Source organism: Sminthopsis crassicaudata, chromosome 3 (genome assembly GCF_048593235.1).
Source record: "Sminthopsis crassicaudata isolate SCR6 chromosome 3, ASM4859323v1, whole genome shotgun sequence".
Classification (NCBI taxonomy): domain Eukaryota; kingdom Metazoa; phylum Chordata; class Mammalia; order Dasyuromorphia; family Dasyuridae; genus Sminthopsis; species Sminthopsis crassicaudata.
In genome coordinates, this window is record NC_133619.1 from 314,781,320 (window position 1) to 314,795,759 (window position 14,440).

The following is a 14,440-nucleotide window of genomic DNA, read 5'->3' on the forward strand; positions in this document are numbered from 1 at the left end:
TGCAAAAGAGATACTATTATTATACCCACTTTACATTTGAATAGATTGAAGCACAAATTAAGTGATTTATCCAAGGTCACAGAAGCCTTCCTAATTTCAGGCCCAGAGAGTCCATTCATTACACTGACCACTCTATTTCCTCAGGATAAGATATTTTGAGAGGATGGAAAATCCTTTTTTTTTTTTTTTTTTGAGGATGATCTGGACACATATACAGTGACTGATGATGAAAGAGGTTGGTTGAAGTATGCATCTCCTAGAGAAAATAACAAAAGTTAGGATCTAGGGCCTAAGTTGAGGATTTTATCTAGGTAAAAGGGAGGGTCCCTTTTTTTCTGGAAACTGGATCAAAGAAAGAAAGGGTAGATGATAATGGGAAATGGTTTTGAAGCTTGTAAAAGGCACTGTAACTGAGCTCATGATAGAAAAACTCCATTTTCTCAGTACAATAGTTGAACTTCACTGCTGAGAGAAAGCAGAGAATAGAATGGAAAAAGTAGTTTGAGAAGAGAGGAAAAGGTTTGGAATATCCAGCCTCTGTGGGCACTTTGATAAAAATCTAATTGGGGAATAATAAAATGTGAGCTGTGCAATAGAGAGAACACAGTAGAGATCAGATAACACAAATCTGTAGCAGATTAAATTGGATTGGTGAAGTTACTCCTTCCAAAAAGTATTCAACAGCATGAGAATTGAAGAATAATAAGGAAATAATGGGAATGAACCAAATTTGAGCATTGGCTGTTTATTGATGATGGTAAAGGATATAAGAGTTTAAGAGGTAAAGGACCGGAGACAATTGAACTAGGCAGCGATAGTGTCAAAATTATAGAAAGGAAAATGAACCAAACTTTGGGAAATAGACTGAGACAAAATGAGGACACTGGAGGTCACAGTAAGAATAATATATAGATTTAGATTGTGTGAGTTAGAGATAGACATAAAATGATAAAAAAAAATTACAAACATTTCAGAATTCAGGATCATGCAGGTGACATAGTTATTATGAGTTTTGGTGAGACCTGTAAACGGTTTTAATTAGGTTCAGTTTCCCAGAATTCAATATATATATATATATATATATATATATATATATATATATATATATATATATATATATATATATATATATATATATGTATATAACAAGGCAAAACCTTTAAAGAGAAAGTAAAGCAAGATAATTTTATTGAGAACTACTTAAGATAGGGTACCCCTTCCAAAACCACAATCTATGCCTTGGCTGATGTTATTCTCTTCCCCAATCCATTCCTCTGATTCCATTATCCATCAATTCCTACCTAACCTTCACAATCCAACTCAATCCACTCTGCTCCCACATGAAGCCCTCTCATATTACTTCATTTCTATATTTACAAAAATTCTGTTACATTTCTTATCATATGCCAAGGTTTTGGATAAAGTACAGATATAGGTACTACAGATAAAGAACCACATTTACAATCCATGAGATAAGAGTAATTTTTTCACTTTTAAATGAAACAAAAATTTATTTTAAAATCTAAAAAAAAATACAATTACTTTGAGGGCAAAAAAAGCAAGCATGATGAAGTTTGGCCCAAGGCAATAGTTTAATAGCCTCTTCTGTAACAATTATATAGAATAAATGAAATGATATAATTTAAAAGTGTCACAAAATTTGCAGAACTATAAAATGTTAACAATTATTGTTGTTGTTGTTATTATTTATCACCATAGTTGAAGATGAAATGGTTTGATGTGTTAGTCTTCAGTTTTAATGGGATTGTAAGCATATGGAGAGTAGGTGCTATTTCACATTTCTTCTGTATCTGCAACAGTATGTAGACCAGTAAAAATATCACTTATGTGTATTTATATATTATATAGATTGTAGATATATTACATATTACAAATAATGGTATATGTATATAATATATGTATGGTGTGTTTTCAAAGATTGTAAATTTTTTCAAGGCAAGAACTATTTCATTTTTTAAAAATCCTACCACAATGGCTGCTATACAGCAGTCAACTAACAAATAATTACTGATAGCTTGAGTTATTAAGGAGAAGCAGTTGAGGACAGAATCAGAAATGGCATAGGAAAGGGAAAGGCCAGATAGAAGATTAAAGGATGACAAAAATAAAATAGGTTTGGAAATTATTACTATATTTTTTAATTATCTATCATAATGGGTTTCAAATTAGTGGCAAAATTCAATAAGATGTTCTTTTCATTTATTTATTTATTTGTTTATCTAGCTATCTATTCATTCATTTATTTATAATATGTATATCATAAAAGTAGACTAAGAAGTATCATCAATGGTGAACATCTGTTTATAGTCACTATTATAAATGTGAGATAGTTGCATGTTGTGAAATATGGCATAAAACAAATCACAATTTATATTTAACTAAAGTTACTACAAGCAAATAGAATCAGGCTGCTTGTTACATACTTTGGAACATTGGTAAACTAATCAGCAGAAGAGTCTGTTACTTACTCTATAAACAGAATGATATTTATGTATAACACAAATTAGTACATTAACACACTCAAACTATTCTGCAAACAAAAGAAAGGGATTAATTGATGGAATTAATGTGCTAAATGGCTTTTAAAAGCAAGACAAATATTACTTCTAATTTCATACATAAAAATGATCATGATACTGTATATGTATACAAACTAGAGATGATTTCTAAATTGACATTAACTTAAAGGATCATATGGATTATAAAAGATTATTTTGTCATTGTGATACACTATAATTATCAACTCTCATTAATGATACCTTCAGTTTGCTCAAGTATCTTTCTTGGGTAATTATCTATAATTGAGATAACATTCTAATGGGATAAATGGAGTTTAGATATTTGTGGGGGTTTCTCCTTTTAATTCTACACAGTTCCCAAACAAGCAGATTTTAAAATTTATTGAACCAGCTCATCAGATGGTTTATGTGCTAAGTACAACGGGAACAGATTTCTCATTAAGCTTCACTCACAATCTTCTAGGCCATGTAAGCCTACAGAATCTCTGTGGATCCCAGCATCCTGGGAGGCCCATCTGTTCATCTGAAGGGATGGTGGTGCCAGTGACTATTAAGAAAAAGACATGTGGATGCACTCAAAAGTGACTCACTTGTCTAAGGGTTGGACTCATTGAAACTTGCCTTTTGCTTATATATCATAATTATACAAGGAGATTCTTCACTTCCAGACTTAATTTATCATTGCCTCAGTTCTACAGTTTCTCTGGTGTGGCTGTGGTAGTTCACTGTCATTAAACTTTTTTGTTTTTTTTATTAGAAAAACCTATCTGAACATCATTTTCAAGGCTCATTGCAAATAAATATTGAGTTGAATGTGGACAGAGTTAATATTCCAAGGGCCAAAACAATTAAATCATGCAATTTCCTTAAAATTACAAAGAAAATCAAATAGTTTCATAACAACAGTTACTGCCAATTTAAAGAACCAATGCTGAGTGATGGTGACCTCTTTTTAGAAGATTTCAACTCAATTCAGCAGAACAGAACAATCCTTGGATTTTGAGGTAGATAACATATTCTTCCACCTTTTAAAGTGTGATAATATATTTAAGTCATTTTAACATACATCTTTTCATATAAAAAATAAAAATAATAATGCCTGAATGAGCTATGTCTAAGGGTTGTTGTGAAAAAAGTGTTTTTGTAAACTGAAAGCCATTACATAAATCTTAATTGTTATTTTAGTAACATTGCTTGGGAAAAGGAACTTGGAAACTCAGAGGAAGATTTTGGAGAGATTATTTACAAGTTTTGTAGGAGTTTGAGAAGTATCCTATGGTTTAAAGGTGAATTATTACTTTTTTATTTATAATGTCCCTGTTTTTAAGTTTCATTTTTAATTTACTGCACAAAACTAGCATTTCCGTATCTCAGTATAATGAAAAGATGATTGTATGTGAAACTGTAAATCTACTATGCATAACTTTCTATTCTTTAAAATATACAGAAATATTATTGTGTTTGCATTGTATTGTATTTGGGTATAATTCCAAATTGCTCTCCAGAATGATTGTTTGATTTCACAAGTTCACCAACAATGTATTAGTGTCCCAGTTTGCCCATGTTCCCTTGAACATTTACCATTATCTTTTCTTGTCATCTTAGCCAATATGAGATATGTGAACTGGGATTTCAGAATTGTCTCAATTTGCATTTCTCTAATCAACAGTGATTTAGAACATTTTTTCTATGACTAGAAATGGCTCTAATTTCTTCATTTGAAAATTGTCAGTTCATATCCTTTGACCACTTGTCAATTAGAGAAGAGCACAATCATTCTTAAAATAATATTGCTGTTACTATTTGCAATATATTCTTGGTTCTGCTTATTTTACTCTTCATTATTTCATGCAAACTTTCCCTGATTGTCCCTTAAGCTGGTCAAAAGTACCTATGCTCTGGAAAATAAAAGATGCTAGGTTATCCTGGGCTTCTCTGGTACTGATTCATTCAGATGGAATAGAATTTTCTTGATGGCATATGACCTCCTACTTATGATCAATGTCTTTAGAGACTAAAGCTTTTTCCAATCAAATAGAATAGAAATCAAATAGTAAGGTATCCTCTGACCTAGGCTAAGAGTTCCTTATGACTATATCCAAAACTGTTTATTTACCTGAATATATACCCATATGATTTATTTGACCATGAATTTGATGATCTTTTATCTATGTAAACCTTTGGTATCTGTCAGATTCTATCTAATTAGATGGACTTCTGGATCTGCCTTTTCTTGATATCTCATTTGACTAGAACCTATATTTTAGTGTGACAAAATCTCCTATAAGTATAAAAACCATAACCTTTTTTAAGTTTGACCTTTCCTATTTGTTGTTACTTTCCTCCATCTATATAGTCTGATCCAGTAATAATGTCCTTCTTGCCATTTCTCAAATCCATACACTATTTCTTGATTCTGGGCTTTTTCAGTGGCTATCTTCTATATCTGCAATACTCATCCATCCTCATCTCTACCTCCTGGATTCCTGGAATTTATTTAAATCCCAGTCAAACTATTATCTTTAACAAGAAACATTTCCCAGTCCCTTGAAAACTTAGTGATTTCTTTCTGTTGATTATATCTAATTTCTTGAATGTTTGGTTTTACATAGTTGTTTGCATGTTATTTTCCTTATTACACTCTGTACAATTATAATATATACATGTATATAATGTATGTATTAAAATATATATAATATATAATCCTTGAGAAGTAGAACTTTTTTTTTTTGCCTTTCTTCATATTCCTAACATTTTTCACAGTCTGGAAAAGAGTAGCTATTTAATAAATAGTTTGTTAACATTCTTTAAATAAATGCAAACTTTTACAAAAAACATTATGAAAGTCTGTGCCCTTCAAAATAAATGAAAGTCATAAAACTGTACTCTGAAGGCTATCATCATGTGAAGACAATACTGAGCTCTTGTTATGCTAACAAAAGGTAAATTATTTGGGGTTCATAGAGTAAAACAAGTTTTAAATAAAGGCATAGTGATAGATTGTCTTTCATTAAATGATGAAAATAAACTTTCTTTGCTGTGGAAAAGCCCTAGTCACTGTGCCTTCATTATCACTTTGAGGGTACAAATGCTTATATCAATGAGATTATAGATTAACTGAAATGCTGGAATTTACGTTCTTCTTAACTTTATCTTAAAATATAGTCGAATTCAGTTAGCAAAACATGCACACATTGATTTTTCATCAGCTTCAAGGAAAAAGTGATTTATCTTGCCTTGAATTTCCACAAAGCAAAAGTTAGTAACTTTTCATTAAATGTTTTTCCCTGGTCCTACCCACAGTTTAAAGATGAACATGAAACAAGATAACATGAGTTAGCATAAAGTTTAGGAAACAGAGTGCTAAAGTATCTTATTTTCTTTGGATTCCATGATGCTTGTACAAAGAGTGTCTTGGGAAAATGTTTCAATAATTTGTGAAAAGGGAATGCTTTCCTTTGGTTGTTTATTTCCAGATTTTGTTTCCATTTAAACTTCTGGATTTCTGTGTGAAAGGCTTGTTCTGTTGTATTATCAGCCAGTAGAAATGTTTCTTTCATACAATAAGCCAATTGGCCAATATGCCTTATACATATTTAGTTAATTTTTTGTAGGGGGTCAGTATTCTTAGGAGTTACTTATTTTCTACCAATTCAGAGCCATTTCAGCACATAAAGTATCCTTAAAAACTATTCCTCAAATAGATGAGTTCTTCCTATAGTTCTAAGACTCTCTAAGGTAGATATAATACCTTTCAAGGTAAAAACCAGACCGAGATTTCAGTTTTGAAGGAATATCATTGTCTATTATCAGGCATTTGAAAATTTTTTCAATTTGAAACTCCTCCAAGGAAAAAAGTGAAATTAATCATTGTGACATAATTGGCTAAACAATCTTAATTCAATAAGAACTAATTAGAAAGAAATCAAAGCATTTCTAATTCCCAAAGGAATTATCCTTGGAAAGTAAGAAGTGGACTGCAGAATGAACAGTGTCTAAAATGATGCATAAGAAACACCACAATTTCCATAAGGAAAATAGTCTACAACATTTAAACTCTTGCTTACTGTAGTATAGAAAAGAAAGCCCTATTTTTGGCTAATTGGATGTGACTGTCAGCCAATTGTGAGCTTTAAATATAAGTAGTTATTTAGTGTAACAACATACTTCAGGGCAAAAGCTCATTTTTATGTATGAGGAACTACATGCATAAATCTCTTATCACCAAGAAAAGAATTACCACCTACATCTTTCCATGAGTTTCAAACTCAGATTACTTGTGAATCTAGCTGTGATCTTTATTCCTTTCCTTTCATTTTGATTCAGCTCAACTACAGTGCTCTAAATCCCATTTTATAGAAGCTGCTGTTTTTGCAAATGTAATTACTAAGACAATATTTCAATATCTTAGCAAAGTGATTAACCAATAAAAGTTTCTACTATTCAACCTATCAAACTTCTGTGTCGGAAATCCATCTTTTAAGTAAGGAAATGGCTATTGAAACAAGAAACTTTAAAAGCCAGTTTCTTGAAGTGAATCTGTGGATTAGAATATTGATGGACAATGCCTACAGGGCAACAAATGTACAAAAGGCTCTATATTAATTCATTTATGGAATTCCAAACAGACTATTGAATGAAGGACTGGGAAGTTAAGCTTTAGTCAGGTTGCTGCCAGTAACTACCTTTATAATCTTGGCCAAGTTATTTAATTTCTAAATATTTTGCTTTATGCTTAGGTAAGATTGAGGTAATATCTATCCCTATCCACTTCAAGAATCAGAAAAAGGACATCAGAAAAAGGACACTAAGTAGATTTAGTCTTCTAGGAAATCATTTTTATTTCAATAAGGTATCACTTATTGTTTGAATCACTCTTCCAATCATGCAATATCAAGTAAGTGTCTTGAGACCTAATTAACTTGTACTAAAATCAATCAGTTGATAACCATGTATCAAGTGCATATTATAAGCTAGATATGAAGTTAATGGATGAAGATACAAAGTAAAGCAAAAGCAAAAGGAGAAACAAAAACAGAAAACACAGTTCCTCTTTTAGAAGAGAGTAATACTAATAGGGAAGACATGTTAAAAAAAAAAAAAGAAAAAGAAAAATAGGTTATTAGGTGATAAGTAAAAAGTAGAGGGTAACTTTAGAGAGAGAGATGTAGGTGACTGAAGGACCAGGAAGAATTTTTCAGAAAATAACATTTGAATGAAGCTTGGAAAGAATGTTGTTCTTTCATGTCAAAAAGCAGAGATGAGGAAAGAGAACATTAAAGACATGAGGAAAAGCTAGTGCAAAGATATTGAGCGGAGGGCTAGATTGTGCAAGTCTTAAGATTGAGGAATAGGTTATACCTACATATACTTACATGCACACAATACGTGCATGAATATATATATAATATATAATATTTATATATTATATATATTATAACAATATATAATAATTGTATAACATATAATAATTATATAATATAATATATAATACATATATATAATGTATATATGTATATATTTCATATACATTATATGCATATAAATATGTATAAAGATATCTATGTATATGTATGTTTATATATTCTCTATTATAAATAATTACATATATTATATATAATGGAGTCTAGCAACACTGCTTACTTCTTGTTGTTTAGAAAAGGTTAGGACTGCCTATCTTACAAAAGGATAGCATAGTACAAAGTCAAGGTCAAAATCAAATGAGAATTATTGTAGTATATTAAGACCCTGGAAGTTCTTTACTAAACAAATATTTATTAGGTTGGTGATTTTTTTCTCTCACTTAGATGCAATTTACCTGCATGGCATGCCATCATTTACCTGATGTCATGGAACTTTTTGTGAACAAAGTACATACAACTAGAATAACAATTTATTAAATTCTTACTGTATTAGTGTATGTATTATATTTTGGAAGGGGCAAGTACAAAGAATAAAGCCATCTCTGCTTATAAGGAGTTTTACATTTATATGTTATACATGTAACATACATGAAGTTATATGTATAGATATAAACACACATACATCTCGTATTCTATGCAACATGCATGTATATATTTCCTATCCTTTTCTGACTTTCTTAACTTCAAAACTTTGCCTTTATTTTTGCCTCATCCTGGAACTTTTGTAGCACCTGGCACTTCCTTGCCTTGGAAAAATATACCATTCCTGAGTCCCAGTCATCCTGGATTATCCTTCATTAAAATCTGTCTCCCTTCTATCATTAATTAATTCCTCCAAATGCATCTACTTTGTGTAGAGATCTGGCCTATATTCATTCCCCTCCTGGGCAGGTTCCTTAATTTCTATATTAAAGAACCATGCCCATACATTGGAAAGCTTCATTTCCTTCCCAGTTTCCCTCCAACTATGTTTCTTTTTGGATATTTCTACCTTATTTGAGTACAATCTCCTTAATATTAGGAACATTCCCCCCCCCCTTTTTGCTTGTAGTTTGCACACCTTAACATCCTGCAATATCTGGCACATAGCATGAGCTTAAAATACTCTTTTCTACTTCCTTCCTCCTTCTGTTTCTCCCTCCTTATCTTACTCTTGCCCTTTCTCCCTCCTTACCTCCCTCTACCCCTTCTTCCTCCATTCCTTCCCTCTCTCCCTCCTTTGAACCATTCCTTCTTTCCTTCATTCCTTATTTCCTTCCCTTTTTTCCTTCTTTCTTGCTTTCTTCCTGACTTCCTGCTGTTTAGCTTCCTTCCTGACTTCATTCCTTTTTATTTATCCTTATAATTTCTTCTACTAGAATGTAAAATTTCTTGTGAACAGAGATTGTTTCAGAAAGCCTAGCATATTCACTAACACAAAGAAAACACTTAATAAATGCTTGTTTATTGAAGGACCATCTTTCAGGATCGTGATATACTATAATAATTCTCATTGCTTCCTCCAACTATGCATTAGCCCTTAAAGATCTCACATTCTGATATGAGAAATAATACAAAGATATATCAATTAATATTTATTTAAGCATCATTTAAAATTTTGATGATTCAAGTACAAAGAATAATGTAATCTCTATTTTTAAAGAGCTTACATCCAAATAGAAAACATAACATATATTTATACATATGTACTTGAAAGATACAGTATAAATATCATGTAAATAATTCTATATATACATAGAAACCCAAACTGCTGCTCAATCATTTCAGAGTCTTTGTGACTACACTTGGGGTTTTCTTGGCAAGAATACTGGAGTGATATGCCGTTTTCCTTTCTACTTCATTTTAAATTAAGGAATTGAAGAAACAGGGTAAAATGACTTGTCACTTAAGAATCACACATCTTGTAAGTATTTGAGGCCAGATTTGAAAATAATCATAAAATAATCATAAAAAAATGATTCTTCCTGACTCCAGTCCTGGCACTCTATTCACTATACCCACCTAGCTACCAAACACACACATAGAACATGCATTCACACAAAAATGTATATATATATATATGCACACATATAAACATATACAAAATATTTAAAAACGAGGTGGTAGAAGGGCCCTAGCAACTTAGGGAGTTTTAGGAAATGGAAAATAGTGTTAAAATTGCTTCTTAATGAAAATAACGTAGAGGAAAAGCATACACATAATATGCATAAAGGGTGAGTCGAAAGTAAACTAAAAGAGGAAAGTTCTAGTAGCTGGGAAACCAGAAAAGGCCTCTTGTAGAAGGAACCATCTAAATTGAGTCTTGAAAGAAGCCAGGAATGACAAGATTTAGAAGAGAGGTGAGAAAACATCCTCAGAATTGGGAACTACTGATACGAGTTCATAGTCATATGAAATGAGGTGGCATGTTTAAAGAAAACTTATTGCTCCCCAAGTTTTATTTCTTTATTCCTTGAGATGACCAAACTGAGTGATATTGTATAAATGATGAGTAAAGCAACTTAGCTGGCCAGCATATCAAAGATAATAGTTTTAAGATAGGATGGGAAATTCCTGATGTAAGCAAAAGGAATACTTCTTCATGTCTAGTCAGGACATCTTCTCTTATGTTTAACAACTTCTCTTATCTCTGTGGTGACAAACAATGTGAAGGCAAATTAAGTTTCTCAAATTGTATCATGGGCTATACTAGCAATAGCCCCATTGTCAACTTTGTATCATTTAATTAATTTTAATGTTAACTTATTTTTGTCCTTCTATACTCAGAAACTAAAAACTAGCATGAGCTTTTTGATAGTTAAAGAATATAATAAGAGGATGATAAAAGAAATTTGAATATCTGTACCTCAATATTTTACATTTTTACAAAAATATATATTAAAAATGTCATCAAAATAAAACCTGTCTGGATTATATGATACTGCTCTTTTCTGCATGTTAATATATTCATATCTCTATAGCTTAATCCTCTCTCTTTTTCTCAGTTAATAATGAACAACAATAATAACATAAATCCTTATTTGAATCAAATAATCCCTGCCTACAAAACAAACCTGCACTTAAAAAAAACAACATATATCTTAGGAAGACAGAGATTATATGGCAAAGGAAGAAACTCACCTGAGCTATTGCAAATTCCCTTCCAGACAACTTTAAAATAATGCCTAAAAATGAATTCTGGAATAGTAGAACCAATAAAAAACATGGGTGAAAATAATTTTCCAGCCCAAGAAAAATTAGAAGTTTATTAGAAAAACAACTTATTTAGAAAATAGATGGAGAAAACCTAAGAACCTGAAAGCTATGATTAAAAAAAGAGCTTAGATATCATATTTCAATAGTAGATTACAAAATGAAAAGTTCCAAGAATATTATAGCCAAATTATAACTGCTAAGCCCTCAGTTCAAGGAGATAACGTGAGATGCCATAAAGAAACAATTCAGAGGATAAAACAATATTTTTCAAATTCTATATTAAAAGATCAGAAATAATAGAATGTTATTATATACACATATACATATATACATATACATATATATATATATATATATATATATATATATATGTATGTATGTATGTATGTATGTATGTATGTGATATTTCAGAATGCATGGAAGCTATGATTAAAAGAATAACCTACTTAGTGAAACTGAGTATAAGCCTTCCAGGAGAAAATGGATATTTCATGAGAGTTCTTTAAAGTATTCCTGTTGAAAACATCAGAGCTTAATAGAATATTTGACTTTCAATTCAAGACTTAAGAGAAACATAATTAGTTATTCTCAGTAATACAATGATGCAAGACAATTCTAAAGACTGTATGAAGAATACTGTATATTTCCAAAGAAAAACTGATGTAGTCTGAATACACATCAAAACACACTTTTTATAACTTGCTTTCTTTTTCTTTTTCTTTTCTTTTTTCTTTTTTTTTTTTGAGGGGGAGTTCTTTTGCAATGTGGTTAGTATGGAAATGTTTTATATAATTGAAGGTATATAATTGATAGCTCATTGCAAACTATCTTGGAAAGGGGGGAAGGGAAAGGAGAAATGAAGAGAATTAAAAACTCAAAATATATTTTTAAAAAGCCTCAGTAACTTAAAAATTGTATTTGCATATAATTTGGGTTTTTTTCCTAGTAAAATTTATTTATTTTTAATACATATTGCCTTATGAATCATGTTGGGAGAGAAAAATCAGAGCACAAGGGGAAAACCATAGGAGAAAAAAAAAACAGCAGAAAAAAGAACTGAACAAAGAATGTGCTGATTTACATTCAGTCTCCTTAGTTATATATATATATATATATATATATATATATATATATATATATATATATATGTATGTATATGTATATACATACATACACACACATATATATTTGTATATATATATGTATATGTATATACATACACACACACACACACACACACACACACACACACACATATATATGTAAAACCACATACCACAATTTATTCAGCCATTTCCCAATTTATGGTCATCATCTGAATTTCCAATCCTTTCCCCTGAGCAGTGAAAGGATATATTTAATTTTACAGGATATATTTAATTTTACAATCCTTTGAGCATAGTTCCAAGTTGCTCTATAGAATGGTTACATCAGTTCATAATTCTACCAACAATGTATTAATTTCTCATTTTTTTCCTACTGTCCCTTGAACATTTGTAATTTTCCTTTTTTGACTCATTATCCAATGGAATAGGATACCTCAGAATTGTTTTAATTTGTAATTTTCTGATAAATAATAAGAATATATATATATGTATATATATATATATATATATATATATATATACATATATATACACACATACATATATATATATATATACATATACACACACACACACACACACATATATATATATATATATATACATATATATATATATATATATTCATTTGGCTATAAATAATTTGATCATTTCATCTAAAATTATTCATACTTTATAATCATTCATCAATTGTGGAATGGATCTTTTATTTTTTATAAATTATTAAGACTTCAAGAATCAGCCAAACAAACCCCCTCTCCCCCCCCCAAAAAAAAAAAAGAAAAAATAGAAGAAAATATGAAATACCTCCTAAGAAAAACCACTGACCTAGAAAATAGATCTAGGAGAGACAATCTAAAGATTATTGGATTCCTGAAAGCCATGTGAAAAACAGACTAGAATCATTTTTAGGAAATCATCAAGGAAAACTGTCCTGATATCCTAGAATCTTCAGAAGGTAAAGTAGCCATTGAAAGACTTCACCAATAACCTCTTGAAAGAGATCCCAAAATGAAAATTCCAAGGAGTATAGTAGCTAAACTTCAGAATTATTGGATCAAGGAAAAAGTGTTGCAGGCAGTCAGAATGAAACAATTCAAATACTGAGAAGCCGCAATCAGGATTACCCAGGAACCTAGCAGTTTCCACTGTAAAGAATAGAAGGGACTGGTATCTGATATTCTGAAAGGCAAAGGAACTTGGATTATATGCAAGAATAAACTATTCAGCTAAATTGAGCATTATCTTTCAGGGAAGAAGATGGACATTCAACAATACCTGTATCCTGATACAGGTGAATTTCATTCATATCTGATAAAAAGACCAGAACTGAAAAAAATTTTTTTTTTGATCTCCAAATACAAAACTCAAGAGAAGCATAAAAAGATAAAAAGGAAAGAACTCTTGAGAACTATATTTCTATTATGGTTATACTAAGAGAGTGCAGGTATAATTTGATTTTATTATGATACTATGAAAAAGAAACTAGAGGTAAAAAGAGGACTGTGCTGGAAAAAGAGGACATTGGAGATAAAGTGAGGGAAATTACATTGTACAAAGCGGCAAAGAAGACCTATTATGATTGAGGAAAAGAAGGGAGGGGGATGAACATTGTGTGAAACAATGAAGAAGTTATTATGATTTACAAGTGTCATCCTCTCGTGTAAGAATATAAATAGATTAAATTTATTGAGTCCCTTATGATATCACTTTCCTGATTATCTCCTTACATTTCTGAGACCAGTATTTTAAAAGTCAAATTTCTATTTAGCTCTGATCTTTTCATCACGAGTGCTTGAAAATCCTCTATTTAATTAAATACTCACCTATTACTCTGAAGGATTATACTCTGTTTTACTGGCTAGGTGATTCTTGGTTTTAATTTTAGCTCTTTTGCCCTCCAGAATATCAAATTCCAAGCCCTCTGCTCCTTTAATGTAGAAGCTTCTAAATCTTGTATTATGCTGACTGTGGCTCTATTATCCTTTTATTGAATTCTTGAATCTTTATGGATATTTGGAACATTTTTTTCCTTGACCAGGGAGCTCCAGAATTTGACTATAATATTCCTAGGAGTTATCATTTTGTACTTTCTTTCATAAGGTGATTGGTGGATTCTTTTTTACTTCTATTTTACTGTCTAGTTCTAGAATATCAGGCTAGTTTTTCTTGATAA